The sequence below is a fragment of the Podarcis bocagei genome (assembly GCF_964188305.1).
Source record: "Podarcis bocagei genome assembly, chromosome: 16".
NCBI lineage: Eukaryota > Metazoa > Chordata > Lepidosauria > Squamata > Lacertidae > Podarcis > Podarcis bocagei.
In genome coordinates this window covers 10,726,691-10,751,316 of record NC_138142.1, presented here as the reverse complement: position 1 = coordinate 10,751,316, position 24,626 = coordinate 10,726,691, and positions in this window count along the sequence as shown.

Below are 24,626 nucleotides of genomic sequence, written 5' to 3'. Positions count from 1 at the left end.
CAAGGGAAAATAGTTCAGAAACCAGAAGAAATAAGAAAGTGCTTCCACAGATACTTCAAAGAGCTTTATGCACAGGGGCCTCAGAAAGAATCGGAAATAGACCAATTTTTGAGGACAAATGGACTATCTAAAATAAGTCAAGATAAAAGATCAATTCTCAACAGCAAAATAACTCAACAGGAAATTGAAGGTGCCATTCAAAATATGCAACTTGGCAAATCTCCAGGCCCGGATGGACTCACCTCCAAATATTATAAGACTTTGAAGGACTTCTTGATACAACCGTTGTTGGAGGTTTGTAACCAGATTATGGAGGGGAGGAGGGCACCGGAAACGTGGAAAGAAGCATTTATCACATTGATACCCAAATCAGAAAGGGAAAAGACCCAGCTTAAGAATTACCGTCCCATCTCACTCCTGAATGTGGATTACAAAATATTTGCAGACATTTTAGCGAATAGACTTAAAAAAGTATTAAATGAAGTAATTCATAAGGACCAAGCAGGCTTTCTCCCTGGTAGACATATGTCTGACAATACTAGGAACATTATTGATATATTGGAGCTGTTGCGAATTAGAAACACAAGGGCAGCTTTAATCTTCATTGATGCGGAGAAAGCATTTGACAACATTTCTTGGATGTTTATGAAGAAAAACTTGAAAGGGATGGGAGTGGGACGGGGGTTTGAAAATGGACTAGAAGCAATTTATTCAGAGCAAAAAGCTAAGCTGATAGTGAACAATGTGGTATCGGAGGAACTCCAAATTGAAAAAGGGACACGACAGGGGTGCCCTCTATCCCCTCTGTTATTTATCTCTGTTCTGGAGGTATTGCTGAATATGATCAGGGAGGACCAGTTGGTGCAAGGTATAGTGGTCGGAGCGAAACAATACAAACTGAAAGCTTTCGCAGATGACTTAGTCTTGACAGTACAGGAGCCAGAATCTAGTACAAAAAGAGTTTTGGAACTTATCCTGGAGTTTGGTCGGGTGGCGGGATTTAAGCTAAATAAACAAAAAACTAAGGTTTTGGTCAAAAATCTGACACCTACAGAGATAGAGGGGTACCAGAAAGAGACAGAGCTAAGTGTGGCTAAAAAAGTGAAATACCTGGGGGTATCTTTGTCCACTAAAAACTTAAACCTTTTCAAAGATAATTATGAAAAATGTTGGTTGGAAATTAAAAAAGACTTGGATATTTGGTCAAGATTGAAACTTACCTTGTCAGGCCGAATCGCAGCTATAAAGATGTGTGTTTTGCCAAAAATGTTATTCCTATTTCAAACCCTTCAGATCGTGGACAGAATGGAATGTTTTGGAAAATGGCAGAAGGACATCTCTAAGTTTGTCTGGCAGGGCAAAAAGCCCCGAATAAAATTTAAAATACTAACTGACTCAAAAGAAAGAGGGGGGTTTGCCCTGCCAGATTTAAGGTTGTACTACGAAGCTGCAGCCTTCTGCTGGCTGAAGGATTGGTTTCTGTTGGAAAACACCGATGTCCTAGATCTGGAAGGGTTTGATAATGTGTATGGTTGGCATGCATACTTGTGGTATGACAAGGCGAAGGTTCACAAACTGTTTAAAAACCATATTGTCAGAAAATCAATTTTTGCCATCTGGATGAAGTACAAGGACTTATTAGAAAGTAAGACCCCGAGGTGGTTATCACCAGTGGAAGCCAAGATTTCTAAAAAAAGGCCCAATATGGAGGCCTACTGGCCAAAATATTGGGAATTGATTGAAAGAGTTGGAGATAACTGGAAGCTCCAAAGCCAGGATAAACTAAAAAGTAAGGTGCGAGATTGGTTACATTACGCTCAAATTCAAGAGGTATTTAAAATGGATAAAAAAGTGGGTTTTCAGTTGGAGAAATCGAAACTGGAGACGGAGTTACTAGAACCAAAGACTAAGGTACTTTCGAGGATGTATGACTTGCTGCTTAAATGGAACACACAGGATGAGACAGTTAAATCTGCTATGATAAAATGGGCACAGGATGTAGGACACAACATTATGTCTGAGGACTGGGAAAGGTTATGGAACACCGGTATGAAATTCACGGCATGTAGTGCCTTGAAAGAGAACATTATGAAAATGGTATACCGGTGGTACATGACCCCAGTCAAGTTGGCTAAAATATATCATCTTTCTGATAATAAGTGTTGGAAATGCAAGGAGGCAGAAGGGACATTCTTTCACCTCTGGTGGACCTGCCCGAAAGTAAAGGCCTTCTGGGAAATGATACATAATGAGCTGAAAAAGGTATTTAAATATACCTTCTCTAAGAAACCAGAGGCCTTTCTTCTGGGCATGGTGGACCGGAAGGTGCTAAAGAAGGATAGAACCTTGTTTATGTATGCAACCACAGCAGCAAGGATTCTTATTGCAAAGTTCTGGAAGACACCAGATTTGCCCACGCTGGAGGACTGGCAGACGCAGCTGATGGACTACATGGAGTTGGCAGAAATGACTGGCAGAATCCGAGATCTGAGCGAAGAAACAATGGAGGAAGACTGGAAAAAATTTAAGGACTATTTGCAAAAATACTATAAGTTGTTTGAATGTTAAGATTGTGCACGATTAAGAAACGTCATGCTTCTGCAATTTATCTAAGTAAATGATAAAGTAAGTAATGATGAAAAAACGAGATAATTTAGAAACAAAATATTATGTTTATTAAAAGTCTTGAAAATAAATTACAAACTTTCGAAATTGGTAACATAATAAACTCAAAGGTACAATAAGATGTGAAACAAGATAATAAATTGCTGAACTGGTTAGAATAATGAAAGCAATGTTGAGAGGATGTGAGGAGGTCCAAAAGAAAGTGAATTTGACGATATTTAACTTTTATCTTCTTTTTTTTTTGACTTTTCTTCATTTATATATAAAAAAAATATGTTTCTGGTATGTTGCTATGTAAATTAATCTGTTAACCTATGGAAAGAAACGCAATAAAAACTTTTTTTTTTTTAAAAAAAAAGGTTTGGAGAAGTGGCGGCTTTCAAAATAAACTCAGATACAGTGGTACCTTGGTTTACAAACTTAATCCGTTCAGGAAGTCCGTTCTTAAACCAAAGCTTTCTTAAACCAAGGTGTGCTTTCCCATAGCAGTGGGGGACTCAATTTACAAATGGAATACACTCAACAGGAAGTGGAACATGTTCTGCTTCCAAGGCAAAGTTCACAAACCAAACACCTACTTCTGGGTTTGCAGCGTTCTTAATCCAAGTTATTCATAAACTAAGCTGTTCTTAAACCAAGGTACCACTGTAAAACCAAAATGTTGGTCAAAAACATGGATGATCAGTCATGGTTGTTTTTTTTTATATAGAAAGGATATCTTGTTTAAAAATAGGCAAAAAAGTTAAGTGTTTGGGAATTTGGCTGACAGTAAGAAATCTTAACCTATTTGAAAATAATTATTTTAAATTGTGGAAAGAGGTTAAGAAAGAGTTGGAGATATGGGAAGAGTTAAGAGTTGAGAATGAAACTCTCCCTATTAGGTAGAGTTTCAGCCATTAAAATGAATATACTCCCCAGGATGTTGTTTTTATTCCAGTCAATCCCGATTGTAAATAATTTAAACTGCTTCAAAGAACAGAAAAAAAGATATCTCTAAATTCATCTGGCAGGGGGAAAGCCAAGAATTAAACATAAAATTATGATAGATACAAAAAAGAAAAGAAAAAAGAGGAGGCTTTGCCCTGCCAAGATCTGCAATTGTATTATGAGGCAACCTGTTTGTATTAGTTAAAAGAATTGGACAATTGTATTCGGCTGGCAGAGACATCACCTTGCCAACAAAGGTCCGTATAGTTAAAGCCATGGTTTTCCCAGTAGTGATGTATGGAAGTGAGAGCTGGACCATAAAGAATGCTGATCGCCGAAGAATTGATGCTTTTGAATTATGGTGCTGGAGGAGACTCTTGAGAGTCCCATGGACTGCAAGAAGATCGAACCTATCCATTCTTAAGGAAATCAGCCCTGAGTGCTCACTCGAAGGACAGAACATGAAGCTGAGGCTCCACTACTTTGGCTACCTCATGAGAAGAGAAGACTCCCTGGAAAAGACCCTGATGTTGGGAAAGATAGAGGGCACAAGGAGAAGGGGATGGCAGAGGACGAGATGGTTGGACGGTGTTCTTGAAGCTACAAACATGAGTCTGACCAAACTGCGGGAGGCAGTGGAAGACAGAAGTGCCTGGCGTGCTCCGGTCCATGGGGTCATGAAGAGTCGGACACGACTAAACGACTAAACAATAACAACATTAGGCTGGCATGCATGTCTTTGGTATGGGAAGGCTAAAATCTATAAGAGTTTTATGAACCACATTCTTATAATCTGTATAGAGTCTGGGAGAAATATAAAAATCTGATGGAAAGAAAAACACCATTATGTCTATCTCCCATTTAAACAATTACAATTAAGAGAGTTAATATGGACAAACAATGAGTGACTTACAGGGAACTGTTGAACTGTTGGTGGTGGGGTGGTGGTGGACCCAAACTGAAACCAATGGAAAACTTAAGGAGCCAAGTTACGGATTGGTTGCAATATCACCAGATATGCAACATGTTTAAATTAGATAGAATGAATGGATTTCTGGACCAAAGCTCACAATTTGAAAAATAACTCTTACAAAATAAGGATAAACCTCTGTCTAAAATGTATAATTTTTTTTTATTAGAATGGGAAATAAAAGATGAGCTAGTTAAAGCTTCAATGACACACTGGGCAACAGATATAGGACACAATATAGATCTTAACCTCTGGGAGAAACTTTGGGAAAACAACCTAAAATTTACTGCATGTTATTCACTGAAAGAGAATTATTTGAAAATGATTCATGGATGGTACCTAACTCTGGGTAGGTTGGCTAAGATTTATGAAACAGAATCAGATATGTGTTGGAAGTGTAAAGAAGCAGAAGGAACCTTTTTTCACATGTGGTGGACATGCAAAAAGGTAAAAGTATATTGGGAAATGATTTATAATGATTTATTACTTTCCAGAGTCCTTTTTATTGGGAATAACCCAGACAGAAATTCCTAGGAGTCAGAAAAGGTTATTTATGTATGCAACAACTGCGGCCCAAGTTTTGTTAGGCCCAAAATGGAAAGTCAGTGAGGTCCTAACTGAAGAAGACTGGCAACTTAAGTTGACAGAATATGGAAAACTCGCAGATTTAACACATAGAATAAGAAAGCAAGAAGAACATATATTTAAAGAAGAGGGGGAAACATTTCTTGAACATATGGAAAATAACTGTATACAGATGAAAACACTTAGCAGCAATAAGATAAATTCAACAGAGTAAAGAATTTTTGATGGATGTAAAACCGATTTGAATGGTTTAGTAAAATATGCAGGAATGTATAACATGTAATAAAGTGTAAAACATGTAATAAAGTGCAAGTAGATAAATAGGTACCGCTCCGGCGGGAAGGTAAACAGCGTTTCCGTGCGCTGCTCTGGTTCCCCAGAAGTGGCTTAGCCACATGACCCGGAAGCTGTCTGCAGACAAACGCCGGCTCTCTTGGACTATAGAGCAAGATGAGCTCCGCAACCCCAGAGTCGTCTGCGACTGGACCTAACGGTCAGGGGTACCTTTACCTTTACCTTTTATAACATGTAAAATGAACCATAGAAAGAGAAGACGGAAAGTCACTGGATATTTTAAAGTTTGTAAAATGTTTATTTTGAAATGTCAAATTGAAAACTAACTAAAAAATATTTTTAAAAGAGATCAAGACATCCATATCTGTATAATCCAGTGGGATTATACAGACATGGATGAAGATGCAGTCCAAGCAGGGTAGGGTTGCTAACTAACCAGAACCTCATTCTTCTGACTGATAGCAAACAGAAAGATGCAAGCTGAGGGAGGGAAAGCCTGCATTTTAATTGTTGCCATTATTTCCTTATCTGCCCTGCATTTTGGAAAGTTGTTAGTCTATTTTACTCTGAATCTGGGCAATTTGTGAGATATTGTCACCAAATGTTGCATGGTGGTTTCTGAGATCAAGAAGCAGGTTTTCGTCTACCTTTGGGTGTAACTGAACACCATTTTGAATCAAGATGGCAGAATTAACCTTTCAAAACAGCCCTGATTTTTAAAAGTTTTATTTTGGTTTCTTAGAATTCCCAAGCAATGCTGGGTTCGAGACTGTTGGCTTTCTATAAGGAAGATGCCATTTTAAGAGGCAAAAATTGATATATCAGTGGCGGTAACTCTTCCTTTTGTACAGTAGGCTACCTGCCTGTTGGAATTCTGCCTGGGTCAGAGGAATGTGCCACAGCGTAGGCACCGGCAGATATTCCTGTCGACCTCCCCGCGTCTCCACTCTGCTGATAAGCAGGCGAGGTCCCGGCGATTCATCTCAGATGTGTGAGAGGAACACACCGTTCACCCTCTCTCCCCTTTGGTGTCCCCCAGAGAGGGGAAAGAAGCAGACAGAAAACTATTTACATCTTTTATTTCTGTCTCTCATATCAGTACAGAGAAACACGTCTGCACTCGACAACAGCAAGAAGAAACTCCCCCCATGTACTTCCAGTACAGGTCATATGACACACACACTGAGCTAACATCCGGTGCTCAGTACAGAATGAACTGCCCCTTTGTTCCCATGGCAACAGTCACAAACATCCTGTCTGGCTTTCCAGCCACAAGCAGCTGACTGAGCTGCTGGAGCCTTTGCTTGCTGCAGCATTGGTGCTTTATGGTAACATACTCCCCCTAAAGTATCAATGCGTGCTGCGAGCAAAGCATCATCCAGAGAAGAAAACAAACAGTTGTTATACTTATAACATTCCCCTGTTGTTTCAGTTCCACCCTTGGAACTACCCGCCACTGGTTTAACCAATGTACCTCTCTGGTTGTGTGACTTCGCATTTCCTTGGTTAACAACTCTCTGTTGTGCCTTTGTCTCTGACTCAGACACAGCTTCAATCTGTCCTTGATCGTTTACAACAGCAACATATGCAAGGTTAGCAAAATCCTTTGAATACCTCTTGGGTGGTACACCCTTCGTTGCTCTCTCAGACCTTCGTAAGAGCTGCTGCTCTTCTCTGCTTTCTGGTTCACCCTCTGAACTCTCTGGAGAACCAGTACTAAGCTTAATCAGTGGTTTATCCTCCTCTTCTGAGGGTCTAGTCATTATTTGAGATTTCCTCTCAATGACTGTGACAACTGAGCTGTCTGAGCTATCAGTGTCATCATCATCAGTACCACTGAACTCAATAAGATCAAACTCATCATCATCATCATCAGAATCATCTGTGGAAAAAGTGTGAACAATCACTCTCTCCCGTTCAGGAGCACTCTCTAGAAACTTTGTGAGAATCACCTGACCAGATTCAGACAAAATTACTCTGTAGAGACCTTTTTCATAACCCATAAAGATGCCTCTGGCATTCTTTACACCACTTGGAGCTTCTGTTCTCACATGAGACCCGAAAACCTTGAAATAGGCAACAGAAGGTTTTCTATTAAACAGCTTCTCAAAAGGAGAACATCCCAACTCTGTTGAGACTTTTCTCAACCACACATGAAGATAGGACGCTAGCGATTCGGCCCAATAATCATGTGGCAAATGTGAACTCAGCAATTGCGCATGCATCCCCTTTTGCAATTCTTTGTTCACCCTAACACAGACACATTTCTTCCATGCTTGTTCGGAACTAGCAAGTTTGTGTCTTATCCCTTTTCCATCCAGGAACCTCTGGAAATCCTGTAAAAGAAAAACTGGCTTGTCATCTGTGAAAAGACAATCAATGTTAGCATCATGCATACTCTTAACCTTGTCACAAAACTCCTGAAACTTTTCTAAAGTTTCCTGCGGTTTCTTCATCATATAAACCCAAGAATAATTAGTATAACAATCAACACACACAAGGTAATATTTTGCACCGCCTCTAGATGGTTCTAGAGGACCAATCACATCAGCATACACCCGCTGAAAAGCTCTGTGGACCTTCTTGGACACCTTCTTGGTGTTCACACTGGTCACACCTGCAAGAGAAATTTCGTTAGAATCAGAAGTATTACATTTCATGTAATCACTTTGATCAAAAGTCAACAAATACAGTCCATCTTTCTCTTTGGCAGTTAGAAACAGTTCTCCATCTTTGTAGATCTTGCATCTTTTAGCATCATAGTACAGTTTTAGTCCCTTCTTTGCAATCTGCGAAGCACTCAGCAGACTAAATTTCAGTTCTGGAACCAGGTAAACATCGCTTATAGTCAAGTTCAGACTCTCAAGATACACAGTTCCAATTCCGGTCGCTTCCAGTTCTTGACCGTTGGCTTGTTTCACGGTGAAGCTTTGCTTCTTCAACGTCGAAAACAGTTCTCTGTGTGGGCAGAGGTGCTTTGTGGCGCCCGTATCGATTATGAATGCATTCCCAACATCTGGCGTGGTTCCTTTCGCCATCATCGCCTTTGCAGGTTTCACCTGGCACTTGGTACGGCTTTTGCTTGACGCCTCAGGCTTCGTAGAGCTGTTCTTGGCTCCTTTTGACTGTCGCGGCTTCTTACAGTTTCGCTGTAGATGCCCAGTCTGTCCACAATTATAGCATCGGACGGCACTCAATGCTATGGCATGCTCTCCAGTAGCATCACCAGCAGTGGGAAGATGTGAACTCTGTTCTTGCCTCCCTCTGTCTTTCACTTCCAGTGCAGCAAGTCTGTCGTGTTCGTTCAGGACCACAGCACATACCCTTTCCGCGGTTAGCTGCTGAGCAGGTAGCGAACCAAGCTGACTGGCAACAACCTTGTAGGTCCGGTTCAGGCTGTTTATCATCATGAAGCAAAACACTTCCTCCTGTAGACGGAAATTGCGTTCCACCATCTGTTGACGCAGAAACTTCATCTCTGTCAGGTGCGCTTGAACATCTCCATCAGGCGCTAATCTCAGATTGGTCAACTTCTCAAAATACAGCAACGCTGAAGAACCAGCATCTCTCTGGTGCGTTGTACGCAGCGCGTTCCAAACCTCTTGCGCAAATTCCAAATGCTGTATATGCACAAGCTGCTCATCTGAGACACACAGAATTATAGCAGTCCTAGCCTTCACATTCTGTGACTCCCAAGCACGCGTTGGTGCTGCTGGGATGGGATTCTCAATCACCCCAAACAGTCTCTGATTCTGTAGCAGGGCCTTCATCTTTACAGACCAAGATGAATAATTGTCATTGGTCAGGAGGGGTGGAGAAGGCAAGCCTCCCCCCTTCTTGGCATCCATTTTGAGTCCTTGCATTGACTCTAAAACACAAGCCTCTAAAATCCAATAGCTGGCTTGTTTACACTCTTGACACCTGGCAACTCTGACACTGGCTGCGTTGGAAAGTCCCTTCCACCAGTTCGTGAGGACCTAGTCATAACAAAACTTTTTTTTTTCGCCTCTCTGAGGCATAGTTTGACTGTCCAGCCCTCTCGAGTAACTTTCCATTTCTCCTCTCTGAGGCACAGCCTTCTGAAGGACGTTGCTTAGCAACAGCGCATTCCTTTCCTCGGACAGGAAACCACAAAAATGCCTGGTATGCAGGCCTCTTCTAAGTTGGAGCTGCTTTCCCACACACGCTCTCCGTGAAGCAGATAATGAATCATTCTGCATTCACACTTTTAAGCCCTTAAAGTCTCATACCTTGGGCATCGGCTTGGCTGTCAGCCTTCTTCTGGTCAGCTTCTGGCTGCAGAGAATCAGCCTCTCAATTCAGGCTTCCATTGAGCAGAGGAGGACAATTCACCAGCCTCTCATGCAGATGTTCGATGGATCGAAACCATCCTCTGCTACCACTGTTGGAATTCTGCCTGGGTCAGAGGAATGTGCCACAGCGTAGGCACCGGCAGATATTCCTGTCGACCTCCCCGCGTCTCCACTCTGCTGATAAGCAGGCGAGGTCCCGGCGATTCATCTCAGATGTGTGAGAGGAACACACCGTTCACCCTCTCTCCCCTTTGGTGTCCCCCAGAGAGGGGAAAGAAGCAGACAGAAAACTATTTACATCTTTTATTTCTGTCTCTCATATCAGTACAGAGAAACACGTCTGCACTCGACAACAGCAAGAAGAAACTCCCCCCATGTACTTCCAGTACAGGTCATATGACACACACACTGAGCTAACATCCGGTGCTCAGTACAGAATGAACTGCCCCTTTGTTCCCATGGCAACAGTCACAAACATCCTGTCTGGCTTTCCAGCCACAAGCAGCTGACTGAGCTGCTGGAGCCTTTGCTTGCTGCAGCATTGGTGCTTTATGGTAACACTGCCCACGTGCATCTGGCAGGTCACTGGACTAGATGGGACATTGGCTGATCCAGCAGCACTCTTACTGTGCTCCAGTTATGCAAAAGTGAGGGGGTTATATATTCCCCTCCTGGCTCTCCATCTTGGCTAGCAAGAAGCAGTTTCACACTTCAAGAACAAATTCCAGCAAGGTAAAATATTGCAAGGAGAGCCAGTGTGGTGTAGTGGTTAAGAGCGGTGGACTCATAATCTGGTGAACTGGGTTCGTGTCTCCGCTCCTCCACATGCAGCTGCTGGGTGACCTTGGGCTAGTCACGCTTATCTGAAGTCTCTCAGCCTCACTCACCTCACAGAGTGTTTGTTGTGGGGGAGGAAGGGAAAAGGAGATTGTTAGCTGCTTTGAGACTCCTTAAGGGGAGTGAAAGGTGGGATATCAAGTCCAAACTCCTCCTCCTCTTCCTTCTCCTCCTCCTCCTCTTCTTCTTCTCCAACATCCTGCAGAGGAAAATTGGGACACGTGTCATTCGGGGCTGTGTTCTCATGGGAGCCAGGTGACTCATGTGCAAGCATGTCTCCCCCCCCCCCAAAAAATGTGTGCTTTTCGGGGCCATGCTCTCATGGGGGGCAGATGACTTTCATGAGAACACAACCCGCCCCCAAACAGGCAGCTTTCATAGCCACACTCTTGGAAGTCAAAACAGGATATCCTCAGATCCAGTCAGAAGCTGGTGTGACTTCTTTAATTCTGGGAGGTCCAGTTGTCTGGTATGAGGAGGATGTTGAGGAGAATAATAATAATAATAATAATAATAATAATAATAATAATAATAATAATAATAATTTATTTATACCTCACCCATCTGGCTGGGTTTCCCCAGCTACTATGGGCAGCCCCCAACAGAATATTACTAAGAGTAATAATGAAGCGATAAAACATCGAACATTAAACAGGACTACTGGAGGAATTTTTTGAGGGGGGATAGGTATGGCCTAGTAATACAGTGGTACCTCGGGTTACAGGCGCTTCAGGTTACAGACACTGCTAACCCAGAAATAGTACCTCGGGTTAAGAACTTTGCTTCAGGATGAGGACAGAAATCGTGCTCCGGCGGTGCAGCAGCAGCAGGAGGCCCCATTAGCTAAAGTGGTGTCTCAGGTTAAGAACAGTTTCAGGTAAAGAACAGACCTCCAGAATGAATTAAGTTCTTAACCCGAGTTACCACAGTAGTCTGTAAACTGTAAACTGCCCTGTGATATTCACATGAAGGTTGGTATATAAATTTAGACAAACATACATACAAACAAACAAACAAACAAACAAGCAAATGAATAAATACTTAGTCCTGCAGGACACATAGGCTTGAAGGATTACATGCAGCCGAAGGGTATGAGTTTAGCAGTAATCCAGTTCTTTTTTTGGTTTTTTTCTTTTTTCTTTTTTCTCTTTCTCTTTTTTCTTTTCTGTTTTACTGTTTGTAACCTTTTGAAAATTTTAATAAAGATTATTATATAAAAAAATAAGGGATCAGCAGCCAAAATAAGGGATTTTCCGAACACAGGTATGTTCAATTTCTGAGCCCCTCCGAGCCAAAGGGAGAAAGCCCAGCCAGCAGCCAAATGAAGCCTCAAGCGGTGGTTCCCACAGCGCAGCAACCCGGCAAAGGGGATACAGCAAGGAAAACCACCGTCACCTCTCCGCTGGGAAGTGCTGAGCAAAGGCGAGTCCCCAGGCAACGCGGCCAATTTGATCGGCACAAGGCACGCAAGCTCCACCCCCCAGTCGTTCTTAGACTCCTTATTGGGTGAGCAACACAGCCAAGCAACACAGTTGGAGCCTCCCTCCTCCCTGGCTGGCAGGGAGGGAGGGAGGGAGAGGAGCTGCTTCCTTTGAAACCCGGGAAATTTAAGGGACATCATCAATAAGGGACAGCAGCGGGACACAGCGCTGGAATAAGGGACTTTCCCATCAAATAAGGGACGGTTGACAGCTATGGTTCAGTGGCACAGTGGAGAGATGGCAGGACCGTGAAGTTCTCTACAAGGAGGTGGAGCCTGGAGGAGGTGGTTTGGACAGAGAGGTTTCAATGGCCTCAGACTGCTCCCAACCTTTGCTGGGGTAAGTTGCTCATTTGGCGTTATCTGTCAACTAGCAACATCTGCCTTGCTGCTGTTTCTCTGGGATCCAGCATCAGGCCCAAGAACAGCATCCCTGGACTAGAACCCCTTCACCGAAACCCTTTCTGATTTTACATTCCTGTGGAATTCAGTTGCCGCTGCTCCATTTGCTTGTGAAAGGTTTGCCCCTGGAGAAGTCAGTAAACAGCTTTCCAGACTTCGCTGCTAATTATTTTCTTAATCAAAGCTTTTTCTCTACTTCACTTTATTAAGGAGGGATATTAAGCCCAAGTCTGTCAGCGCCGCCCAAAAACATCTGCTTGAGGAAAATGAAATGCCAAAACAAGATGGAATCCTCATGTGGCCAATTTCCACCCAGCTGTGATTTACTGTATAACAACTACTATTGTGGAATACCCAATTCTTTTGTGAATGAATTTAGGTATGGAGGGTCTCTTCTAGACTCCTAAATACCTGAATACCAGAAAGTAACATGCAAGTGTTGTCTTGTGATGGGAGGAAGCCAGCAGCAAACCACACTGAGCAAGTTGGAGTTAACTCTTTAATAGCTTACACAGGATCTGCACAGGAGTCTCAGACCTAATGAGCACAACAACTCACCTCTGGCATGTTTTGCACCCATGAAGCAGTTGCAGAGACAGAAGGTCCCCAACTCCCCACACCTGTCTAAGTTCCTTCCTTTTCAGGGTTTCCCCCCAAGCAATCTGCATGAAATAAACTTTTCCACCCTTTTCATGCCTCTCCTGGTTCAGGGAGACCTGGGGGGAGCAGAGCTTGTCACAGCAGGAGGGGGAGAAACCTGTGACTCTTCACCAGCTGGACTCCTCTCAGCCTCCCTCCTCTCCTGCTTCAGCTTCTGCCTCTGAGTCTGGACTTCTCTCTGCACAGACTCCCATTGCTCACTAAGCCCTGTTACATCTTCAGCTTCCAACACACCTTCTTCCCACAATTTTCTCCCTGTGACCACTCATCGTCATCCCACCACCAGTCCCCTGTTTTTGAGTCCCTTGGAGTTCCGCCACCGGTTCCTCCCATGTTTCCTCTGTGTCCAGACATTCCATGACATTGTGTATAAGCAGCCAGCTTATATTAGGTGTGTGTTGTGGTCTTGTGTGCGGCTTTTGGGGAGGTGGCAGTAAAGGCTCCTTGAATATCACCTTGATCCAAAACAAGTAGCATGTTTCAGGAACTCTCTCTATTCCTCTTTTTCTTTTTCTTTTAATACACAATCTTCTTCTTCTTTTTGAAAAAAAAAATATTTCCAAGAGCCTTGGCTGTTGTTTATACATTTAGATGCTGTGATTAAATTACATCCATAATGCATAGTGTTTGCATTGTAATACATTATTAATAATAATAACACTGTCTTGTAAGGTCCATTCTGAAGAGGCATGCTTCTTTGGGATGGTTCATTGGTCTATTCACACACAATTTTCATACATCTCTAAAGATTACCATTTTAACAGCTTTCTGTACGGATACTGCCAGGCAGTTACATTTGACAGTGCATAAATCTAATTCCCTGTGCACTCAATTTTCTTCTGGCAGCGAAATCAATTTGAATCTGTCTGGATTTTATTCTAAAGTCTATTAATGCCTGCTGCCTGCCTCTCTCCCCCCTCCTTTCAACAATCTGACTTTTTTCATGAATTTAATTCAGCAGTTTGAAAAAGACAGTCGACCGATACAACCTGTCTTTTATCTCCTTACAACAAAACCTAATTAGGCATGAAAAGGACATAAAGAGTTTACAATTAGCCCTTTGGCGATAAAGGTTAGCCGTCGTGAAATTCTGCACTAAAGCTGCAAAACCTTTGGTTCTTTTTCAGTCATCGCGGTCTTTCGACAAGGTCAGTTTTATCGTTCTTGGCAAACATACTTAACCTATTTGCCGCGTCGATACACCCATGGCTGATTTTGCTTCTCAGTGTGTGATTCTGATGCCTATAACTGTGGTTGTTAACAGGATCTTTGGAAGTAACAGTCGGATGGTAGAAGACTAAGCCATGCAATGACATTTCTTTCTGTTTTACAAAGTATGTCATTGAGGATTAGCTTGTTCAGTCAGCCTGCTATCAAAATTATACGTGTTTGGTAGGAAAGTGACATGGGCTTAGGATTGGAGTCAATGGGACTTAACCGCTCAACTGTGTTGCAAGTAGAGCTTCCCCCCTCTCCTTTTCTTTTCCAGGAGGATCTTTGTGTCAAGAGATTGGAGAATGGGAGTTGGGGGTTAACAGTACAAATCTAGCAATGCTCACTTTGAAGTAAATCCCGATAGGGATTACTCCCGGGTTATGATAGCATGTGGAGTTCATATGCATCAGCAGAAGTTTGAGCTTAGCTACAAATTCCTGATTTACCTTTAAAGCAGCACACTGAGACACTGAGTATGAAAATAAGAAAGACAAGATAATTATAGGAAACACATGTTTGATATAAAAGAACTTCTTGCCCTGCCAAAGAGCAAAACCAGAAGACAGACTAGTGTCCAGGTAGGTGCTGTTGCTCAAGCAAAGTTCAGTGAGACATGAAGCCCTTCTATTCCCCTTCGTGCCCAGGAAGAGCCAATGGTAGATTCAGTCCAGCAGATGTTTCCCAGATAATCTGCAATCACCCTACTTGCCACATAGGGCAGTGGTCGACAGTTCCAGGCAGTAGTCAACAGCTTCTAGCACCTTATGGAGAAGCTGCAGAGATACAGCTCCTCACATGGGGCAATAATTAATGGTTCCTGGTGCTCCAGTTTCTGGGGGCCCTTTGCTGCTTATAAAGATGTTCCAACCAGTGTAATGTAGTGGTTAGAAAGGCAGACTAAGCCTGAGAGAACAGGGTTCAAATCACCACTCAGTGATGGAATGCACTGAGTAGACTTGGGTCAATCACAGTCTCACAGCCTAACCTATCTCACAGGGTTGTTCTGGGGATACAATGAAAAAGGGAAGAACCATGCAAACCACCTTGAGTTCCTTAGTTTAAAAATATGGGATATAAATGTAATGAACAAATAAACAAACTATTGCATGCATTTGGAGTGAAAAAGCCCACCAGAAATCTCTCTCTTCAACTGTCTCAGGGCCTAGTCTCTAGAACTCTTGAGCTCTTGATTGCTTTTATAGAGCTCTAGAGCCACGTACCACAGCTTGAGCTTTTTGGAGCAAAGGTGGGCTATGAAAGTAATCATAAAATAAATTGATGGGTTGACAAACAGTTTGATCAGCTAGGTATAAGACAGTTCTCTATGCATTATATTCAAAATATTCTGTCTTTGTTAGGGACTGGTTGGGCACAGAGGAATGGTGGGATGAACCAGCTGGGGAACCCTCAAGGGAAGAAGGCTCAGAGTCTGGGGACTGGTGGTGGGATGACAATGAGTAGTTGGAGGGAGAAGAGGGAGACGACCGGGAGGAGGATGTTTCAGAAGCTGAAAAAGTAACAGGGCTTAATGAGCTGGGAGAGTCGGTGACAGAGAAAAGTCCAGAAGCAAAGGTAGATACTGAAGCAGGAGAGGAGGGAGGCCAAGAGGCAGAGAAGAGGCACAGATGTCTCATACTCCTGCTGTGGCAAGCTCCCCTCCCACTTGTTTCCCAGAACCAGAAGAGGCATGAAGTTGGAAGAGCAAAGGTAGGCATGCTGGCACGATCTCAGATTGCTTGGGAAAAGCCCTGGAGAAGAGAGGACTTAGGCAGCTGGGGGAAGGTGGGGACCTTCTGTCCCCACAACTGCTTCATAGGGGCAAGACATACTGAAGAACAGTTGCTGTGCTCATTGGGCATGACACTCCTGTGCAGATCCTGTTTTCGTCAATAAAGAGTTAACTTCACTTACTTTGTGTGATTGACTGCTGGCTCGCTCCTGACAGTCTGCTCGTGCAAGGACTCTTGCACTAGTAGACACATATGTTTTATTGTTGTGCAACAGAGGAATCCAATGCTACGCTTGTGCCCACAGAAACTCATTGTGCAACACAATTGCACGATATATTGTGTGGCAAAGTTACCAACCACCTGCTTAGTGCATTTTCTTGCACTGCAACGTTCATTTGGCAGAAAATATTTCACCGGTGAAACAAGTATAACCCTTTGTCCCTATTCCCCTCCCCTTTTAAAAAAATATTGTGATCTTGTTGATATGAACCCTAAGAGCCGTGTTTTCCGTAACAAACTGCAGTAGGTCTTTTAGAAATGTATGGCTGTAAGAGTGGGACGCTGCCATTTGGTGTTCAGTGCTAAGCTGGTAGGCAGGGGGCCTTTTCAAAGCAATTTTTCATGGCTTTCTTTGAACAACATATATGTGTGTGTGTATGTGCTTGTCTTTGCTTACCGTTCACATTTATTGTCTAAGTTACCATTACCCACTTCAAACCTCCAGGATGGGTTGGGCTACAGATTTTAAATAACACCGACCTTTTGTAGTGTGTGGGAAGCAGCTGGCAGGGAGCATCTTTTCTTTGCCACACTGTGGGCGGCGGATCTATCATTCATAAACATGCCCTTGTGGTTCAACGAAAACTTCCTGCCGTTTGATGGACATTTAATGTCAACATGATCAAAATATTGATTGAAGAAGGTTGCTGTGCTTCCTTTTGCATCTCTTCAGATCCATCTAATCTGGGCTCTGTCTCTCTCCCCGCAGACACTGCCGATACATTGCCTGCCAGACAAGAAAATGATAGATTATCTATCCGGGCAACAGACCCGGCCCCGGTCAAGATTAGTGCTTCAATTAGCTGCTGATGGCATTCCATTAGAATATCGCTTTTTGAAGAGCAGTAAACAAGAATGTTGTGCTTTGATTTTTCAGATTCAATTACTTCCATCAGGGGCTATAAATGAGCTCATTAGTCTTAGTGGCTCGCTTGCCCAGAGAGACAATAGAACATCATTGTGATTGTTCTTGTGGCGCATACAAACATTATTACGCCCATCAACCTTACTCCCTCTGCCATGCAGCCAACAGCTTCAAACTCAGAGAGAGCTTTAGGAATATGTTTCCATTCATGGAACATCTCAATATGATGCATGTGCTGAGAAATTACCTTCCTGACCTGGGTTAGACACGTACAGCACTGTTTCCATGCTGCTGCAATTCGTCCTCTGCCAAAAACCACATAATTTACCTCACTGCCCACTGTGATGAAATTATGTAACCTATATAATTATGCAAATCATGCTGTCATTATGTTCTGTCCCACTAATTTCAATGCAATGGAAAAGTAATGTGAGTGAGGGGGGAATGTAATCAATTACATTTCATTTGCAGATTGAAAACACAATGGCGAATGCTGTTCACATTCACTGGATTGATTCTATTCTAGATAACGAAATGAGTAAGTGAAGGCTGGCAATTTCCATTCGAATTTTCTGGCATCCCTATTTACTGCCATATAATCATACAATTAAAAATACGAAGTAAACCATGTTTTGTTTTGTTTATTTTGTAAACTTTATATACTGCTTGGTTGGAAAACAAAAATCAGCAAAAAAAAATTAAAAACAGATTAAAACACACATCAACATTCTACCTAACTGGGTAAAGGTAAAGGCAAAGGGACCCCTGACCATTAGGTCCAGCTGTGACCGACTCTGGGGTTGCGGCGCTCATCTTGCTTTATTGGCCGAGGGAGCTGGCGTACAGCTTCCGGGTCATGTGGCCAGCATGACTAAGCCGCTTCTGGTGAACCAGAGCAGTGCACGGAAACGCCGTTTACCTTCCCGCTGGAGCGGTACCTATTTATCTACTTGCACTTTGACGTGCTTTCAAACTGCTAGGTTGGCAGGAGCAGGGACCGAGCAACGGGAGTTCACCCCGTTGCAGGGATTTGAACCGCCAACCTTCTGATCGGCAAGTCCTAGGCTCTGTGGTTTAACCCACAGCGCCACCCGCGTCCCTACCTCTCTGAGTAGACTTACCTTAAACACTGGGTGTGTTGTTTTTGTTGTTAGTGAAATGTTAGTGAAATGCTATCACTCCCCCACGTCTGTTCAGCACTAGGCACTATTATATAGTTCTGGTAGCATCTCTGGAGAAGCTTTTGGAAGACTTCCTGTTCATGGGGGTAATTGGCGCTGAAAGACAAAGAGGGAGACAGATCTGTTTGGCTCTATACTTGGTGGGCCAGAACTTGAGCCAGGCAGCTGGAGCTGCTTTGCTCATTTTCACAGGCGAAATGAAGATCTTTCCAATAACCTGCAATGATAAATGCTGCCAGAGATTATTTTCGCTCTGGCCTCTGGTCATCGCCGTTTCATAGACCCCCCCAGCCAAGTCTTGCGGCTTGGGTGGATTTGATCAACACCACACAAGTTTCCCTCTTACAAATAGCTAATGGCAGGGATTAAGCCCTTCAGTTGTGGAGACTCATTCGATTTTCAAGCTGTGCTGAGGAGACTGACATGGTCACACACTGCACCCTTCTCCAGGGTCTCCTTAAGAGCTTGCATAGAAAGAGTGCAATTGCGTTGTCTCCTTAGCCCTCTCCTAAGAGGCCTTCATGAATGAGTGGGGGAAAGGTGGGGTATAATATAAATAAATATACTTCTACTAGTAGTGACTGGCATGTGTGTCAAGCATGCTCCCATGGCTGAGGCATGATCAGCATCAGTTTGAAGAGCCCTGGATGGATGGATGGATGGATGGATGTACACATGAAGGATGTCTTCCACAGGGATGCAAACTCTGTTCAACTGGTTTTTATGTCTCAACAGAGGCTACTCGACATGTGTACCTCTGTTCACATAGCCACCTTTGGGATCAGATGCTGGCAAGGGGCTAGTTGACAAATGTGTTGGTTTCTGTGGTGTGTGTGTGTGTGTGTGTGTAACATTTTAAAATGTAGGGGTCACATTCCATCACAGGCAGCCTTCCATTTGCTATCCAGGCACTATCACAGTTCAAGGACAATCATGCAAAAGCATTTGAGGATCAAGCAGGGCTGGTGAGGAGGTGTGGCCTAGGGAGAGTCATGAGGGCCAGTGAAAGAGGTCTGGGGGCTGCATGTGACCCCCCCAACCCAGGCCTGAGATTCCCCACTCCTGTTGTAAAGTGAGTGTCTCAACTGCCCAGGGTGGACTGCACACTAGGAGTTTATTTATTACTTTTTTATGCCACCTTTATCCCACCTGCCCAATCTCCATGATTCTTCTTGCCACCACCTGCCCGATCTCTGCACTCCTTCTCCCCCACCTGCCCAACCTTTCCACTGTCCCTGCCCCTGCCTGCCACTCCCCTGCCACCTTACCACCACAGCGGCTAGGCTTCAGCCCCCTCAGCCTTCTCGCAGCCTCCTCAGCCTCATAGCGGCTGCCAAAAGTGGTGTGCCCACTTCCAGATGTGTGCTTGCTGATGTGCTGCACCCACTTCCTGGAGTACAGTGGCAGAGGAGCTATAGCAATGGCCATGGCAGAGGCCAAGACAGAGGTCACCACTGCCGCCCTGGAAGAGGCGGAGGAGATGGAGAAGGGGAGGAGGACATGCAGGATTTCAAACAGAAGCCAGAGCAGCTCCTGTGAGTCCAGGATGTCTCGCTCAAAGTGGGTCTGTTGGGTGGTATGTGGCTTTCAGATCAGATTCAACAAACTCATGGAAAAGAATTATTATTATTATTATTATTATTATTATTATTATTATTATTATTATTATTATTATTATTAATACCCCGCCCATCTGGCTGTGTTTCCCCAGCCACTCTGGGCGGCTTCCAACAAAGTATTAAAATACAGTGGTCTGTTAAACATTAAAAGCTTCCCTAAACAGGACTACCTTCAGATGTCTTCTAAAAGTCTGATAGTTGTTCTTCTCTTTGACATCTGGTGGGAGGGCATTCCACAGGGCGGGTGCCACTACCGAGAAGGCCCTCTGCCTGGTTCCCTGTAACTTGGCTTCTCACAGTGACGGAACTGCCAGAAGGCCCTCGGCGCTGGACCTCAGTGTCCGGGCAGAACGATGGCGGTGGAGACGCTCCTTCAGGTATACAGGACTGAGGCCATTTAGGGCTTTAAAGATCAGCACCAACACTTTGAATTGTGCTTGTAAATGTACTGGGAGCCAATGTAGATCTTTCAAGACCGGTGTTATATGGTTTCAGTGGCCGCTCCCAGTCACCAGTCTAGCTGCCGCATTCTGGATTTCTGGGTCACCTTCAAAGGTAGCCCCACATAGAGTGCATTGCAGTAGTCCAAGCGAGAGATAACCAGAGCATGCACCACTCTGGCGAGACAGTCCGCAGGCAGATAGGGTCTCAGCCTGTGTACCAGATGGAGCTGGTAAACAGCTGCCCTGGACACAGATTTGACCTGTGCCTCCATGGACAGCTGTGAGTCCAAAATGACTCCCAGGCTGCACACCTGGTCCTTCAGGGGCACAGTTACCCCATTCAGGACCAGGGAATCCTCCACACCTGCCCGCCTCCTGTCCCCCCAAAACAGTACTTCTGTCTTGTCAGGATTCAACCTCAATCTGTTAGCCATCCTCCAACCGCCTCCAGACACTCACACAGATAAGGTTATCCTTATGAATAAGTCATTGTGAGTATGCCTTTGAATGCTAGTTGCTGGAAAGTGATGTTGTCCTCAGGTCCTGCTTGTGGGCTCCGCATGGACATCTGGTTGACTGCCATGAGAATAGAGTGCTGGACTAGGTGGGCTTTTGGCCTAATCCAGGAGGGCTCTTTTTAATCTCTTCTGTTCTCCAGCAGCCCTAATTGAGTAGGTGATCTGTGATGTCTCATTTACCTGAAATCCTTTGTAATGTAGTTCCTCCACTTCAGAAGAGGACCAGCTTCAATATCTCTCTCACACAATTAAAATTTGCAATCAGCAGCCATTGATTGCTTAGGAGATGGAGCTCAGAGAAAGCAGAAGGCATTAATATCAGCCTTTCATTACCAGTTAGAGGATTAACCCCAATTGTAATATATACGTTTTTACCCTCAATTAAGTGCCTAAAATCCAGGTGCTTAGAAAGAAGGAGGATAACTGCCCAGATTGCCCATTAAAACGGGAAATTGCTGTAAAATCCAAATTAAGTAACTGCAATGGAAACCGTAAAAAATTCTGCTTTGCGTGCCATAAGTAGTCTGGGTCATCAGTGTCAAGGGAGAAATCAAGTTTCATAACCCTCCTTATTAAAGAGACATCCTGTATCATAGGGATAATGCATCATGTCCTCAGATATGAGTGGCACACCTGCTCCCCCAATAATCCACAGACTTTTGGTTGGGGGGCGGGTCTTTCACTTAGCATTTGCTTATTGCATGAATGGTATGAACCCACTTGTCTTTTCTGTTAGTTTTTTTGGGGGTGGGGGTGGGAAATCCACTTTTGCACTCAGGTTCTCCAAATCCATTACCAGAGAAACATCTGAATTAATTAGCGGGGTTTCATTACCTATGCCTGGGACTTCAGGGCTCTTACCTCATCATCCTCATGTCTCCTCGTGACAGCCTATGAAAGCTCCAGGTCTTCTTTATGGGTTTCCCATCGGCATCTCCTTGGCCTCTGTGAGGATAGGAAGCTGGGTTAGATTGGCCTTTGGCCTGATCCAACAGGGATGATGATGATGATGATGATGATGATAATAATAATAATAATAATAATAATAATAATAATAATAATAATAATTTATTATTTATACCCCACCCATCTGGCTAGGTTTCCGCAGGCACTTTGGGCGGCTTCCAACAAAATATTAAAATACAATAGTCTATTAAACATTAAAAGCTTCCCTAAACAGGGCTGCCTTCAGATGTCTTCTAAAAGTCTGGTAGTTGTTCTTCTCTTTGACATCTGGTGGGAGGGCGTTCCACAGGGCGGGTGCCACTACTGAGAAGGCCCTCTGCCTGGTTCCCTGTAACTTGGCTTCTCGCAGTGAGGGAACTGCCAGAAGGCCCTTGGCACTGGACCTCAGTGTCCGGGCGGAACGATGGGGGTGGAGACCCTCCTTCAGGTCTACTGGACCAGTGAAGGATAGCAGGGGGGCTGCTGGATAATCTGATACTGTGGATTTAATGGTCTTATGAAGGGGAGGGGGCTGTTTAGAGGATAGTGCATATTACTTCATAATGGAATAACTCACCCATGCTGCATTTTTTTGGGGGGGGGGGCTGTGATTCCCTCTCCCCATGAACTATAATCATCATTACTACAACTGTTCCTACTGTTATCACTCAGTCCAGATTTGTTTGCAGAAAAATGTATGGGCTGGTTATCCTTGCGGCGTTTCCAGTATTTATTGAGAATTTGTTCTGATTTGTTTATGGGGTAGTTCTCCACATTCCTGTCTCAGTTCCCTATTATTGTAACTGTTTTGGTTACTGTCCTTGTGGAAATTCATCAGAAATTTGGCGCGAATTTCTACTGCTATATGATATTTGTGTGCTGTTTCCCCAAGCACAGCGCACTGTTATTTCCACGAATATATCCCTTTTATGCCCACTTTATCCTAGCATCTACATTTTTGTGCGGCTTGTTTAGTTGAGGAACCGCGCCACAAAATTCAGAGAAGCACGCATTTCGAAGGACGGCTGTATTCTGAATTATTTCGGGAGGTACAAATTAGGCAGGTTCCCCTTTAAATGAGAACTGGACTGAATTCACCCCCGGACCCCTAGGACTGTCTGTTGCCTTTGTTGGTTAAATTGTGCCCCGAGGTCAAGAGGGAAGGAAAGTGACTGTGGGCAACCCGTCATTAATTGCATTGTTGCTATTTTCAGTTAGCTCTGGCTCTGCCTCTCCCCCACCCCACCCCCCTTTGTTCCATTTCCATCCGTTTAAAAGGCACTGGAAACGTTTCAGAATTCAAGATAGCTGCTGCTCCAGCCGGTCAGCTACTGCCTGCCTGCCATCTGTGTGAAGAAGCAAAACAAAGAGTGCCGTCCATCTCCGCCCTGTGCCAGCGGTTTGCCATTTGAGCGATGCTCAGAACCCTCTCTGCTAATATCAAGCTGATTGGGCCATTTTGAGTCTCCAAAGGAGCCTGGTTATGAGATTTAAAAAGATCCGTAGATCATGCTGCCTCATTAATTTTCCATTCGGGCTCAGGTGTCAAGAGGAAGCAGCATTAAGCCAGAGCTGGGAGTAATTCACAGCGGTGGAGAAATGCCGTTTGATACCCCTTTGCATTTCACACAATCCATATATATATATATATATATATATATATATATATATATATATATATATATATATGAAAGGCCTCATTGATTTGCTGTCCCTATTATTTCCCGCCAGAGGACCCTTGGTGGCCTTAATAGCACCTCTCCAAAACTTTGAAGGGCCTATTTGTGGTTTCCATGGTGACAAAATGACCCATAATATTCCCTGACGGCTCCTGTTAAAAGGAAGAACATAACTGCAAACCAAACCAACTCAGCCTTTTTATTTTTGGAGGAATAATTCCGCCGCCTTTTCTTTTCTTTCTTTTTTCTCTCTCTTTTTTTAAAAAAAAAACCCCACACAAAAGCGGTGGGGAAGAAAACACTTGTGAGAATGAAAAAGATATTATGGCAGAGAGATTTGGCGTGACATTCAGAAGAGCTTAGCGTTCGATTGTGAGGGTGCCCTTGTTGGTGAAATAGACCCTGAGCCATCTGCTCCCGATTGAAGAGCGAGGAGGCACAGTCCTTGAAGATGAGACAAACCTTTTTATTCTGACTGCGCTTCGCAAGAGTTTTTCCACTCGTTATTTTTATTGTCACTCTAAAGAAATTGGCTGGCGGTCTGCGACTTGGAAAATTGGGCAGGGTTAACTGCGCGGGAGCAGACAAATCTTGGGAGATTTGGCCCAGGCTGGTGTGCTGCCAGGTTTTTGGGGTACTCTGGGCAAGATGCCCTCCAGGTCTCTCTCTCTCTCTCTCTCTCTCTCTCTCTCTCTCTCTCTCTCTCTCTCTCTCTCTGTGTGTGTGTGCTACACTGCAACCCTCCTTCCTCCCTTCTCTCCTGTTACCCTTGCCACAGACCTCCAGTCCTAAGCTTCTCAGATCAGAAGGGGGTCTCCTTATCTTATAGATATATATACTGTATTGGCCCGAATATAAGCCTCACCCGAATATTAGACAGACCTTTAAAACTGGAGGGGGGAAAAGAAAACAAAACAAAACCTGAATATAAGCCGCTCCATTCCTCGCTGCTCCTGGCTGCATACTGGGGGGGGGGGGTGCACTGCGTTGCCAGAGGCCTTTCCTCTTCCTCGCTCTCTCCCTTCCTGGCCTTGGGGGAAAGGACAGAGGACTGTGTGC